At 36.8% G+C, this 16091-nt stretch overlaps 1 protein-coding gene across 2 annotated transcripts in view; it reads left to right on the top strand.

The window, feature by feature from the left end:
* The first annotated feature begins 14073 nt into the window (after positions 1-14073).
* Positions 14074-16091, top strand: part of LOC145684641 (uncharacterized) — an 85619-nt gene continuing 83601 nt past the window's right edge. For both annotated transcript variants that reach the window (XM_081757031.1, XM_081757037.1), the window contains exon 1: positions 14074-14489. The gene's annotated coding sequence lies outside the window, so the exon portion shown is untranslated. The remainder of the gene's footprint in view (positions 14490-16091) is intronic.

The raw sequence follows: 16091 nt of genomic DNA, 5'->3' as shown, positions 1-16091 counted from the left end.
ATTCATCTTACACTGGAGAAATGGTTATCCTTCCTTTTTCATTATTATTTGGCCATGAAACAAACGCTTGAGACATATGCAATCCCTATATACAACAATGTGGTGTTGGACTGTATGATGCGTAGGATATGATGCTTTATTTTTTTTTTAATTTCAACGCTTCCAGTGTACCCTTAAAAATGTGTAATATAGAAATAATGGCCATGTTTTTTTTTTAAATATTCAATTAGAAGTGGACAATCTACGCCAAATTTCCTATCAATCAGTGAAAACGTCATCTTTCTAGAGCCTGTAGATTCCCCTATCTCATTGTCGATTGGATTGACCACAAACATATAAACATCCACAACATATAGTTTAAAAGAACTCGGAAGATGGAAGCACAATTCACTTGCATTAATTTTAGAGAAGACATTAAAATACAAAGGTTTTGAACAATAATTAAAAACAAACTTTATGAAAAAAGATCTAGTTAACTAATTTATTTAAAGTAAATATACTCAAAATGTTTGTCTCTGTTAAACGTGAAATCACACATAACCGTAAATGAAAAATTTGAAAGCCGCATTTTAATAGATAGATATCTAAATTAGTAAAGATACTATTAAAACAAACAAAAGGAATCTAAATTTAATATAAAATAAAAGTATACGGAAAAAATATTTTGCTGATTTTGTCATAACTAACCCTGGTCTTATCTGCCTATTCTTAAAACGATAGATTTCAAATCAGTATCTCTTTATCGTTTTTGTTCGACATAGGTCAAAATTGAAACCGCAAGTGGTAGCGGATTTTTATTACTTCCTTTTTAAATAGATTTAAGATGAAGTGTGATCATCTTAAATCTATTAAGGTAATCAACGTTAAAACCGGAAATGGTTTATTTTTTAGCACTTCCGGTTTAAATATAACCTCCATGAACGGGCTCGTTTCCTAACTTTTGATCCTCTAGATACTATCTAAAATTAATGGTGATTCATCAATTAATTCTTGAGTTGTTTCCCCAGCGGGCGAACAGACTGAAGATATTGAGTAAATATATAAAGAAATTGTATTTGCGCAATGTACTATCTTCGGTATTTTCATTATTATTTCTGTTCTAATGTAATTACAAAAAAAAAAAAAAATCATTTGTTGTGCAAACAGAAGGGACCTTAAAATATGTTATGAAATTTTGAACGTCATAAGTCACAAAATAATCATGCATGTTGTTGTGTACGGTTGCGAAATATGGTTTTGTAACCGTCAGGGTGTCAAGTCGCTGTTCGGGCGGCTTTTTATTTGTAACCACTCCGTATAATCTGGTCGCTGTCCGTGGCTCGTGGTACTACCAATAAGTATACTCCTGATACTTTAACTTACCTGGACAGGACGATGAAGGACCTCTCCGAGAAAAGGTTACAAACTGTTTCCAAATCGCTCGTCGGTCTCCATAATGAGATGAGCATTAGGCGCCGAGAGGTTCGGGTGTCTCGTCTCGAAAACCTCACGGACGATCAGACGGTCATCCGGACCATACCGCACACAAACATCACTCATACAAACAACGAAAACACACTAGATTAAATGACACTATACTTATTTATTAGAGCACTATTATATAAAAAAAATAACGAAAAGAAATGAACACAACACTGGACACTAATAAATTTTGTCGCTGAAATTACGCTTTGCCCTTTTCGGACAATATAGCCCTTTATATATATATATATGATTATGATTCAGATATCACTACAAATGCTTCTCACACACCATTGACACACTTGGGGGGTTAGCACTGGGGAAAAGTTGTCTGGATCGTCCCACGATGAATCCAATTGATGTGCCGACAATCCTGCGGCGTAAAGATTAATCTTCAGCAAATAAACAAAAAGAAGGTCTCCGCAGTGAAATACTGATATTGGAGGGCGCGTATATAACTTTTTAGCGCACTAGGTTTATGAACTTGGGACTTCACTAGTTGGGGCTAGCCGTAAGAAATCGTCCTTCACCGGCTAAATAGCTTGTGCCCCTTTACAATAAGTCGTATCTGAAGCTCGACACGACATGCGTGGTTACGGCTTCCAGACCTGGAGTCGAACTCCCTGAGCATCCAACCTCAAGGAACGGGTTGCAATGGTTAACTGAAAGTGTTGGCAGTTCATTTCAAAAATCACTCCGTTAACTCACCTGTATGCACATACAAACAGAATACGGAAAATAATATATGTTAATTTTGGTCAACTGCCTATAATGCACTAGACACGGCGATAACTTTGGCGTGAGAAAGTACAGATAACGGACTGCAGAACAACGCAGTTGGTGCCACTTTGGTTGCTGGAACATCTGGTCAGCCCGTATTTCTCTAATCTATTATGTTTCCATAAGCGATTAAAGAAAGCACTTAATTCAGTTCCCAATAACTATAGAATATACACTGTGCATATAATAAGTCAGGGAGAAACACTGAAATGGTTAGTCACTAGCTGAAATGTTCTCAGCAAAAGCAATGTTTTAAATATATATATGAAAAAATGATTAAAGACTTCTTTGTCCAATTGTGTGGGAAAGAAGCAATTCCCACCGAAGAAAGAACTTATGTGCGTTGCAGAATAAAGTATAAATCGAAAATAATGATCACAGTCTTTACGAAATATACAGAGTGTCCACAAAAAATCCTTCTATAACCTGGTAGCGGTTATATATGGCGTCTGAAACGTGGAACGATCTGTCAAGTGCACACGTAGACAGGTTGAGAACCCTTGGCCGTATGATGAAGTATGAACAAAATTAGGTTTTTCACCAAAAATTTAAAATAAGTTAGTTGGCAACACTGTGATATGGTGTGAGACTTACGTGCATAAACGATGAATGGTTTTTCACCTGAAAAAGGGCTATTTAAAATAGTTAAAGAACTAGTTCACTCACTACAACATGATGAAGTTCCTGCATGAGCAATGTCCAATCCAAGTGTTCCATAAGGTAATAAGATCCTCTTGAACAATTGGTGCAGTTGGGTTTCCTTATCTTCCGTTTCTTCACATGTTGAAACCATGTTGTCTTCCTGTGTGAGTATCCTCCAATCCTCCATGATTCTCCAACGATGAGTTGATGAGGGGAGAAGGGGAGATTTTTTTTAACACTGGTGTGAGAAACGAGGTATGGTTGAAGCACCTGTATGATAACTTTTTTTTTTTTTTTAAGTTCGCAGAAAGCGTTTATAGGGCTATTAAAATTCTTACTTAAAAAAAATACTTTTCGTAAAATGTTTGAGTGTTCCGTTTCGATCACTTTATTTTGTATAATATGAAATAAATATACACACTCAATAACTATTCATGAAAACATCGACTTAAAGAATTATCAAATATCTCAATAAAAATTAGTAAATATACTGATATCTGTATTTAAAATATCAAAATATGAATGAATATGCAAATAGCAAACGTGTTAAAGGTACTAAAATATTAAAATTATTGTTAAAGTTTCGATATCACTATAATATATTTGAAAGATATGAAAATCATTGAAAAAGTAAAATGAATGGAGATGTAAACACATGATAAACTGACAATATGTAAACAAAATAAGATTTTCACCTGTATGTTCTTTTTTTTTAACTGTGCCTCGTGTTGTTTGGCAGAAAGAACGAAAAATCGTTTTTCCAAAATAAAAAATAAACTTAAGTGTCAAAATTGATGTTCATAGTAATTCCAAGAAATAAGCATGATTCTGTATATCAAAGAAAAGATCGTGATTTCGCTGACATGTATGAAGAAAATTCGGCACGCCATAAGATCAAATGCCATCTGCTCGTCGTGAAAATCGAGACTTTAATTCAATAATGCTCAATACAACAAATGGTTTCGTTCTGAAACAGTCATTATTAGCTTAGGCCTAGAATAATGGTCGCTGTTCACTTCCAAAAAGGTAAACATTGTAGGGTTACCAGAACATGTGGGTATTATCTGCAAGAAATTTATTAATAAAGCGTTGAAAACTATACAATATTGATCCAAGTTTTTCAAAGGTCTGAATCAAGGAAGTTGACTCACTAGTCCAAACATTCCTGAAAATAAATGGTCATTACACCATGAATTGACCAAAACCATAGGTGGGAAAAATGTGTAATACTACACGTACTTACACACACAATATGCCATCGACACCTGCGAGGCAAAACTAGAAACGAGGAAAGGCCTGCAACCATAGGCACTTACAAAATGTTTCTATACATAACTGAAATATCAACACTAATATTCAGTAAAATACACGTATGTTCCCTGGAACATAACGTACATCATCCACCTGGAAAAGTTGTGTAAACACACAAAATACAAATGCTCTCGTAGCACCGTAAAGATATGTCTCTATAAGACAAAATGCATGAGACCTGTTAAAAGAAAAACATGAGATACAAACAAGAATATAGTCAACGACATTACAACTCTCTGGTCGGTCTGAAACATCAAGATAGAATTCCCTACAAAACAGCTGTAACAAGCTTCCTTAGGCATCTTCGCTACAAATATTCAAAATGGTCTTATTAACGCATTAAAATTCAGTCATCGAGCATACGAAATAATCGACAAAGTAATTTTCATAAAACATTATGGCTTCATGCTGTTGGAAAGAAAGAAAATAAGTTTATTTTTCGGGATCTATATCCAATTGGAATAGTTTCTAGGACATACTGGAACTAAAATACAATTTTCTCAAAATTAACATGAAAAATAAACATTACAACACATTAGCATACAAGTACACAATATAGTTACGATTCATAAACGTTAAAATATTCACTGAAATGTTACTAGACAATGACATACACTAAAAAAAATCTAACCTAAGAATACACATGGTTAGTTACGGGTACCATAAAGAAGAAGAGAAATGAAAAACTATATTTTGCGATTGATGGCGAAAATACAGTTAGCTATGGAATATCCAATGGATTAGCCACATCCATTTTTGCAACGGATTTGCAATTCCAGGAAATATTGCCTCCCTGAAAAAATATTTATCCCCATAAAATATCCTACCCGAAGAAGTTTCCCTACGGTCGTTCAGTGGTCTAGAGAAGACAAAAAAAATGTTAATTAGAAATTACAAGAAAATATAGAAGTTAAACATATTTCCGCATACATATCAATATGGGAGAAGAACGACCGTTTACCATCACATTATCTGTTCATATAGTTCCTTCTTGAATAAAAAGATTACTACTTTCGTTCGGAGAATATACTATTCACATGACATTCCTACACACACTATTAGCTAACAAGGAAATGCCTGTTTTCACTTGTTTAAGGCTTAGCCTACTTTCCGTTCTAAACTTTTCTCTTCGAACAAAATATATCATGTCACATCCTGGAAATTCAAATAAGTCAAAATCGGGTAAATGACGTAAATGAGGTTCAATAAAATTACAGTAAACACTTCAAAATGAAAACGAAAATCTAAGATTTACACTGAAAAAGAAATTTAATATTGATTATAAGTGTAAAGTTTCATATTCTATGCATGAGATTACATACTAAGTTTCATTTACAAATACAGAAATATATACATAACTAACAACTAAAAATTTTCTCATCTATATATTCTACTTTTCTTAAAAGGAAATCAAACTAATTGTGAGTCATACGTATGATAACATGTTTAAGAGTTTGGAAAGTGGGAAGGGATCCTAAAAGAATCTTTTGAAATTTAAAACATTTAATAAAAATATAAGGCCAAACATCTTCCCACTGGCTGAGATACGGAACTGCGCTACTAGTTCAAATTGCTTTTGGATAATGCAATTTCTCTACGTATGTGATACGTTAATTATTTACTAAAAAATCTAAATTCAAACATCTGAAATGAAAACAAGAAAAAATTAATGACATTAAACTAATAGTAAGTCAGTGATAAGGTTTGCAACACAAATGCACAGCTGACTGAGGTATGAAGTGCTACACGGAGCAAAGACAAAAAGAGGAAAAGAATTAATCAGCTGTGTATCACCCGTTATTCGTAACCATAAAGACAGGTGGTCGAAAATGCAGTGACTATCTTATCAAAATAAAGAAAGAAAAACGTGTTATCTGCTCTTTGCTGAACAGTTAAAAGCTAGAAGCAAAAATGAGTTTAAAAGAAATGCGTAGTTCTTCTTGTCGTATCCAGGTATTATGATCAAAAGCTGAAAGCAAAAAGGAAGAAAAAATGAATGAATGTTTATCACCTAACAGTTAAAAGAAAGATTAAAAGAAATGCGTTGCTTTCCTGAAAGAAAAATTTGTATCAACATACAGAATCTTGGTTGCCTTTTTTTTCTTTTCCTATGATTACTATTTCTACTTTGATAATTACGGTTTGTTCGTCTATTCCTACAGCGGTTACCTCTATGTACAAATCTATGCTTAATGTCACACAAATTGCGGTTCCTGTCTAGTTTGTGATAATTCAGGTTACGTGGCCGTGATTTACGACTCTTTCTGTTTCTGTTACTGCCTTTTCGAGTGCGGTCTTGGTCCTGATTCCCTTTAAATTTCGTATTGTTTACGCTCCGGTTTGCGTATCTTTGCCTATTGCTACAACTGTAACCTCGTTTGTGCTTTTTTACTCTGTGGTTTGTGACAGCTGTTGTTGTGCGCTTACGACCTCTGTCGTCTACAATCATATGTTCGTGATTTTCACTACTACTGTTACTACAAGTGGTGTTGCTAGATTCTGAATGAATAAAATCATTATCGGATTTGTTACGAGGTTGGTTGAGAATACCTGTCTCTGGTTGGAATTCAGATTTCTGCGTTTCCTTTTCATTAGGAGTGTTAGTTTCTAGCTCAGGTTCCAATTCCAATGTTTTATTTACACTAGGAATTTCAGTCACTAACTAAGGCTCAAATTCCGGTGTTTCGTTTCCAGTAGGAACATCTGACTGTAACTGGGGTTCACATTCCGGTATTTTGTTTTCGGCATTTACTATTTCCTGGTCGTTTTCACAACATTCTTTCGGTACGGTGTCTAAACTCTGACCTGATTCATTATTAGGCTCGACAAAATTCTCTTTATTTTCATTCCTAACTTCTATCAACTGATTATGGTTCTTTCTCCCTTCTTCTACTAATTTATTAATATCCTCATTAGTTAAACCCATTTTTTGTAAGAGTAAATATAGTTTCTCATTAAATAAAGCTAGTTCTTCTTGTGTGCATGGCATCTTGAACAAGAATAAACTTAAAACGTACCGTAAAATATACTATCACTAAAGAATATGATTAAAATCACCTGAAAGAGATTTTTTTAAAATTACTGGTTCTAGGCTGAAAAAGAAACGATATATTAAAATATTTATCTTATGAGTATTCGAGCACCAACGGTCTCGATTCGGGTCGGTAGTTCGGGCGTCATTTATTTGTAACCGCCAGGTGTTCGTGGTCCCTGTTCGGGCGCCATTTATTTGTAACCGTCAGGGTGTCAAGTCGCTGTTCGGGCGGCTTTTTATTTGTAACCACTCCGTATAATCTGGTCGCTGTCCGTGGCTCGTGGTACTACCAATAAGTATACTCCTGATACTTTAACTTACCTGGACAGGACGATGAAGGACCTCTCCAAGAAAAGGTTACAAACTGTTTCCAAATCGCTCGTTGGTCTCCATAATGAGATGAGCATTAGGCGTCGAGAGGTTCGGGTGTCTCGTCTCGAAAACCTCACGGACGATCAGACGGTCATCCGGACCATACCGCACACAAACATCACTCATACAAACAACGAAAACACACTAGATTAAATGACACTATACTTATTTATTAGAGCACTATTATATAAAAAAATAACGAAAAGAAATGAACACAACACTGGACACTAATAAATTTTGTCGCTGAAATTACGCTTTGCCCTTTTCGGACAATATAGCCCTTTATATATATATATGATTATGATTCAGATATCACTACAAATGCTTCTCACACACCATTGACACACTTGGGGGGTTAGCACTGGGGAAAAGTTGTCTGGATCGTCCCACGATGAATCCAATTGATGTGCCGACAATCCTGCGGCGTAAAGATTAATCTTCAGCAAATAAACAAAAAGAAGGTCTCCGCAGTGAAATACTGATATTGGAGGGCGCGTATATAACTTTTTAGCGCACTAGGTTTATGAACCTGGGACTTCACTAGTTGGGGCTAGCCGTAAGAAATCTTCCTTCACCCTCTAAATAGCTTGTGCCCCTTCACAATAAGTCGTATCTGAAGCTCGACACGACATGCGTGGTTACGGCTTCCAGACCTGGAGTCGAACTCCCTGAGCATCCAACCTCAAGGAACGGGTTGCAATGGTTAACTGAAAGTGTTGGCAGTTCATTTCAAAAATCACTCCGTTAACTCACCTGTATGCACATACAAACAGAATACGGAAAATAATATATGTTAATTTTGGTCAACTGCCTATAATGCACTAGACACGGCGATAACTTTGGCGTGAGAAAGTACAGATAACGGACTGCAGAACAACGCAGTTGGTGCCACTTTGGTTGCTGGAACATCTGGTCAGCCCGTATTTCTCTAATCTATTATGTTTCCATAAGTGATTAAAGAAAGCACTTAATTCAGTTCCCAATAACTATAGAATATACACTGTGCATATAATAAGTCAGGGAGAAACACTGAAATGGTTAGTCACTAGCTGAAATGTTCTCAGCAAAAGCAATGTTTTAAATATATATATGAAAAAATGATTAAAGACTTCTTTGTCCAATTGTGTGGGAAAGAAGCAATTCTCACCGAAGAAAGAACTTATGTGCGTTGCAGAATAAAGTATAAATCGAAAATAATGATCACAGTCTTTACGAAATATACAGAGTGTCCACAAAAAATCCTTCTATAACCTGGTAGCGGTTATAGTTTCTTACTCTGGGAGAAGAACGTACACTGAAAGTATTTTGAGAACAAGATCCTGAGACGAATATTCGGACCCAAGAGGAACGGGAATGGGGAATAGCGGAAAGTTCATAACGAGGAGCTACATAATTCATACGGTTTACCATTGTTAGGGTCATCAAGTCTAGGAGGCTTAGGTGGGCAGAGGTCATGTAGCTAGAATGGAAGAAAGTAGAAACGCTATCAAAGTCTTGACTGGAAGACCAATCGGAAAACGACCATTAGGAAGATCTAGGTGCAGATGGCAGGACAATATTAAGATGGATCTCGCAGAAATAGGAATACAAAATAGAAACTGGATCCAGTTGATTAAGGATAGAAGTCAGTGGAAAGTTTTTTTTTTTTTTTTTTTGAACGCGGCATTGAACCTTCTGGTTCCGTAGGCCTTAGAATTAGTTAGTTTTAGTGTTTCATATATACTTTTAGATTCTTAAGAAATCCATCGATCTATGAAATATATAATTTAATTTAAGAACATTACCTTCGTCAAGCGCATCAGGAAACTGGGTTTTTTAAATCAGACTTTCCTTATGTAGGGGCGGCTTCGAAGATGACCATATTTAAAATCTGAACTCCAGCTTTCAATTGATTCATTTATTTAGTTGAGTTTTACATTCCAGAGCTACGTCTCACACGCAGAAGATGATGTTTTAGTCTGCATGGGTTTTCTAGGGTTCTCCCGTTTCCTCCCACTTTTTTCATTCCGCCATTTCCTTCGTTTCTTATTATCACCGACTCCTTGAGTCTAGCCGGCAATATTGTCTGACGTAAAACTTACAGAATCCATTTCATTTCATTTTTTCATATATATACATATATTTCCTAGTAAAATTATCTTGGAAGTTGAAAAGAAAGTGCGAAAGAATTTTAGATTATATATATATGATGAGTTGTATTGGGCCAAAAATATCATTAACAGGTACTGAAAACATGGTGTTCAAGGAGTTCATAAATCAGGATGAAGCAGGGTTGTGTGGCCGGAGTGATTGTAATGTGCAGGAAGAGCTTGAATGCCTTCTCTTTAAATGAAATATATACACATTAAATCTTATTTACGACGACTGCTCAATATCGATGTTTTTAGAAGAATGGTTTTCTTAAAGAAGGTTAAGTGACTTCCAAATTAGACAGACAACTCAAATAAGGGAGGGGGAGCTGTAACTTAAGTATAGGGTAGATAGTAACGTTAACAGTTGTTATTGGTCCTTCCCGCTGGTGTAGTGGCTAGTGCATGTGCCTTTAGTTCTATTTCCGGTGGGACAGCATTAAAAAAGTGGACACGTTATGGTAGTTCGGCTTCCGCCTTAAATTGTAGGCCATCTCTCAAGCTCGGCATTTCACACACTCCATCACAAGCAGAAAAATTAAAGGAAGAAAAACGTTGAAAAAGAATTGGACCTGCTTCTATTTACAGGATGATGTCAAAATTTCACGAGAACTCTCTACGTGATATTTGTTCATTTCAGACATCAGCATCTTGCGCACACCTTTCACAACACCAGCTTTCATGCAGAATTTTTTACTTGACCGATCCTTATATCCATTCCGTAACGCTCAGACATCAATTTTTCATTAGCTAAAAATCACGTTAAAAGGAAGTTTTTGTTTAAAATTGTTACCAATACTTAAAAACACATTTCTAAGGTCTTCTCCATTGTAAAAAGCTACATTTGCATCATTTTCGTAATTATTGTTCAAGTAGAACTTAATATGTTTTACATTACTTTCTTTACAAACGTCATCCACTCGTTCCTTGGAGTGAAAAGACTCGATTCACTTTTCTCAGGATTTGGAATTAGAAAACGGTTCTGTACACACAATACAAATAACTATCAGAATCTTCGTGTTCCCTACTATCGAGTTTGAGTGTTTGTATTTAAATACTTTGCGTTCTTATACAACATCGACATAGGCGGAGTTACGGGGGAACATTGCCTCCAACTGTTTGGAAAAAAATATAGAAGTTCCACCCATAAGATAATAAAAATAAAAGTGTTACGGTTGTTTTGAGCGTTTTCCCCCTCCTCCCCCAGCAGCCAATTTCTAACTCTGCTTACGAACACCGAAGTATGAAAGACATGACCTACCACAAATTTAATCTGTGAACCACTACCGGGGGGCTTGAATCTGGTCCAATGTTGGTGGCAGCACATATCACTATGCAGAGCCAATGTTTACAGTATAGGCCGTGGGGCCGCGCTCGCTCAGTCGTAAAGCATTCACCTCTGGTACATGGGGTCCTTGGTCCGATCCTAGTTCGCTCTAAGTGAACTTTGTGATGGTCAAACATCGTGTGAGGGAGTTTTCTCGGAATTTTCCTGTTTCCTCCCACTTTCTTCATTCCACCATTTTAATTATTTCTTATCACGCCGTCTCCTTTAGTCAGCATATTCGTGCGACGTAAAAAATTAAAGATTTCATTTCAGTATAGGCTGTTCCCTACCACCTAAAGGATAAAGGGCGTTAAGCCGAAGGTGTTTAGGGCTATTGCTGTTTTCTAGACAATGGAGAAAAGGCTTGTTTTGTATAAACGCGGACTGCAGTTGAATAAAATATTATTAGGCCTAACACTAGGTATATTTAACAACTAATATTCTTCTGGGCTTTTAAATCTGTAATTCCTGATTTGTCTGATTGGCCTCCATTTCTGAGAGAGGAGGGACTTTATTATCGTGAGACATGTTAGTGCGGATGTTACTTCATTTTGGTTCCTAGGGTTTGTTGGTGTTGAATGTGCTTCAACTGATGGCGACCCGAATCTTTTAGCATATTGGAATAATTCCGTTTAGATAAAGAAGGGTGTGGTTTTACCGAAGTACCTCCTGTAGTAACTCGCTTGATATGATCATGATCAATAGCAGAAATTATTTTATAAAAATGTATCTGAGAGCTCCTTCGTGAGTAAACGCTTAGCATACGTGCCTTTTGCGTGGGGGACCTGAGTTCGATTCCCGGCGGAGCTCATGTAGTTCGGATTCCACGTTAATAAACAGATCCACGTCTCATATGGCCTCGATATTGAACGGGACGTTAAACTCAAAATCAACTCAACTCCAAAAAGTATCTGATAAAGGGATAAATTCAATTCAATCCTACAAGCCTTCACAAAAATTGCGGAGCGTCACGCAATACAAAAACCAATTATATCTGCTATGCCTATTATTAATGATGTCAGCCGGCTCGGCTCAGCTTGAGCTTCGGTTCGATTTAACTGAACTAACAGCTTGAGCCGGCTCGATTGGAATGAGCCGCCGGCTCGGTTCGGCTCAGCTCAAGTGCGCTATCGGCTCGAGCCGGCTTGGTTTCGATGAGCCACCGATTCGGTCCAGGTGAGCCTTCGGCTCAAGCTCGGTTCGGCTCAGTTCAGGTGAGAAAATGAAATGAAATCTTTGAGTTTTTACGTCCCACGGTTATGCTGGTTAGGCTAAAGGAGACTGTGATGATGAGTAATGAATGAAATGGTGGAATGAAGAAAGTGGGAGGAAACGGGAGAACCCCGAGAAAACCCACGCACACGGTGTTTGTCCACAACAAAGTTCACTTGGCGGGGGCTGGGATCGAACTCGGGACCCCAAGCATTAGAGGTGAACGGTCTACCACTGAGCCACCGCGGACCCTGGCTCAGGTGAGCTATCGGCTCGAGCCAGCTCAATTGGGGTGAGTCAGCGGCTCCGGCCCAGCTGAGCCGAGGGCTCGAGTTGGGTGAGCTGTGGATTCTGCTCATTCTCGGGTCGGCTCTGAGGTGACTGAGCCGGAGCCGAGCTGCTCGAGCCGTTTCTTATCTGTATTTATATATATGTAAAATGTATGTATGTATGTGTGTTTCAGCATGAGTCTGAAACACTTGGAGGAATTTTAACCAAATGTCTTACACATATTACTTACAGTTTGGAAAAGAGTACTGTTGGCAAAAGTCCTCTTAGCTGGTGATGTCGAAAGGCTTGGTTCGATTGGTGTGAACTATTGGCTCGGCTCAGATGAACCATCGATTCGAGCCGGATCGATTGGAATGAGCCATCGATTCGAGCCGGCTCGATTGGGATGAGCCACCGGCTCGGTTCGGCTCAGCTCAAGTGAGCCATCGATTCGAGCAGGCTCGAGTGTGATGAGCCACCGGCTCGGTTCGGCTCAGCTCAAGTGAGCCAACGGCTCGAGCCGGCTCGGTTGCGATGAGCCACCGGCTCGGCTCAGGTGAGTCATTGGCTCGACTCACGTGAGCCATCGTCTCGAGCCGGCTCGGTTGAAATGAGCTGTTGGCTCGGTGGTGACTGAGCCATGAGCCAAGCCATTGACAATACTATTATAATAAAGTAAGATATGGAATTTGCTTTGCGTTGACACAAACCGTTACTTAATGTGGAGTTATGTTGTCACCTGTAGATTCGAAATAGGGACTGCTTTTACATTTGACATTCTTTCTGGAGTTATGTGATCTTTCATTTCGTCGTTTCGACCAATTTTCAGCAGACAAGCTCCGAAGTAACCTGAAGCTCGGCACCTTATGCACCCATGTTGTTTCATCTTTTCGTATGAGGTTTGATTCCTCAGTTTTTGGAGTTGTTTCCTTACACCTTGTATATTTAGAAACTTGCGGATACATTCCGTAACGGTTTTTGTCAACGCATGCAAAAATTGGTATTTAGTTTGCGATGTTCTGCATAGCAGTTATCATGGTGTCTTGTATTTTTTGCGTTGCGTTGTTGTACGCAGAATTTTGCGAAAACGGGTACGGAATGAATCCTGTGTAGTGCACATCTACGCATTTACGAATGTATTTACAAAACATATTTATGAGTTTTCAAGTTGCAATTGATAGTTGCTTGGATCCCCAGAACAGAATGTTTCCCCCATTTTGGTAAAAACCTGGACCTTAGGTCCCGAAAAATGAAGGCTTGTCTAGGTAACAGAGAACGTTTGGTAATTCTATATTCACACATAACTGTGAAAGTTTGCTATACGTGAGCGTAAATGTTAATCATTATTGTTCTTCTCTTGCAAGGTAATCAATGCTGTAATAGCTCAATATATTGATATTCTGAACATAATATGAAGAGGCTGGTAGCCTTTGACAACTATCTCATACGTGGGAGTTACAATGCTGGTATAGAACGCCTGCGCAGAGTCCGGGGTAAACAATAAATAGCTTTCAGTGTGAAATGTATAACAACGCTAACTCATGTTTACGCGGTTACACCTCAGATTAGGAAAACAGAAAAGTAGAACTTTTTACAGTACGATAACACCTTAGTAATAAACTACAAAATATATTATTCAAATCGTTCATTATGTTTCTCGGCACCTTTTCCTTATAGCTATGTCTGTGTGAAAAGTTCGTTGAAGAAAAACATTATGACAGGTTGTAAATGAGAAGTCTATACAAAATGAGCGAATGTATTTGAAACATGCATCGACCCGTTACAGAGAAAACACTCGAGAACGCAATCGAACGAAACGAAGCACAACAGGTAGGTGCGCGACACAAGCGACGCCTGCGTCTTTTCTCGACATACCAAACAGCAGAAGAACATGAGTGAATAACGTTTTTGAACTAAGTGACAAAACGACCTTAAACAGAGGTCATAGCAGGTTAGTGGCATTTGTATTATTTTAAATAGAATTTAAACTGTATTTACTATACCAGTTCCACTAGTTCTTTGTTAATAGATGATACGTCATTGTTGTCTTCGGGTGTACATCCCATTGTTAACTTTCTACAGGGTATTCACAAAAGAATGACAATAGTTTTTGATAGCAAAATAGAAAATGCCATATAATTTGTATTACATGTGAAAAAACATGTAATTATTAGATATTATTATTTGCTAAATTGTACGGTCTTTTCGCTTGGTACATGTTTTACTATATTCGCAAAATATTTTATTAAGTATATAATAATATATTAGAAATTCAAAGAAAGCAAGAAGAATTTATCTTATATTCGTTTTCACACCATTGCTAAAGAGATAGCAAAGAGATTATAAGACCTGCCATACACAATAGATCCTAGGAAATCTCTTACGATTTGTCCTAGAGTCAAAATCTCAACGTGTATGGCATCAGATCGCATGTCATTTCCTGTGTTCTGAACGATTCTATAAGGTTTCTCTTGTTTAGAGCACGCTCTATTTCGGAAAGAGAATTCGTAAGAATTCGATTTAAGTGACATCAGGTGAGAGAAAGTGAAAACGAATTTGTTTTCTCCCCGCCAGCCGTATATGAGAGAAAGAGTAAAAATACTTGGCAAAATGAAGAGTGGGGGCACGGACTGATGAGATATGTTTTGCTAATTTATCTTCTGATTTTATACTTTTTTTTTTTTTTTTTTTTTTTTTTTTTAGAAGTGTGCAATTTAACAATATAGCGTCCGGTGCCATTATCAGTAGGATGTGCAGTGTAGTTACATATATGTAAGAGTAGGATTTCCTACGAGATATGTCTAACATTTTTCCTCAGATAAATCCTAAAAAAAAATTCCTAGGACTTATCTCATAATGTCTAACTGGCCTAATTATCTTCATAGATTTTAAAGTATTATTATTATTATTATTATTATTATTATTATTATTATTATTATTATTATTATTATTATTATTATTATTAGTTTTGCAATATTGACCAAAAAAGACAGAGAAAATTAAAATAATAATAATCAAACCTCTTAATATTTTAGAATAATTTGAGTGAAAACTGAAAACGACTCAACTATGTTTTTTGTGTAAACTCAATTTATATAAATACTTTTGACCTATATTAGAAATACAAAATAATGGCATCAAATTCCAAGTGATTTGAAATAAGTGTACAAAATCACTCTCAGTTGTGAATATGAATTATGTATTGTTGTATAATGTTATATCGCTGAATCCTTGATATGCCGTATACCTAAGGAGACTATAAGTTATATTGATAAACAATTATTCAACGTATAAGCATCCACCTATAAAATCAAACATGCGGTCATATGCACTAAGTTCTTGTCAATGTCATGAAATTGTTATTTCAATATTACTTTTATAAGCACATGTTAAAAATTTCCAACGGATGCTTGAGCCTCAGAGGCAAGGCCATACCCATGTAGTCGGCACCTATGGTGTACGGAATTAACGATGTTCAATACTACATTTCTCTTTAGTTTTGGAAGAACACCACTAATATGCTTTGAAATGAAATGAAGTATCTAGTTTAACG

Source organism: Thermobia domestica, chromosome 5 (assembly GCF_964235325.1).
Source record: "Thermobia domestica chromosome 5, izTheDome1.hap1.1, whole genome shotgun sequence".
NCBI classification, from domain to species: domain Eukaryota; kingdom Metazoa; phylum Arthropoda; class Insecta; order Zygentoma; family Lepismatidae; genus Thermobia; species Thermobia domestica.
This window is presented reverse-complemented; position numbering and strand designations above follow the sequence as displayed.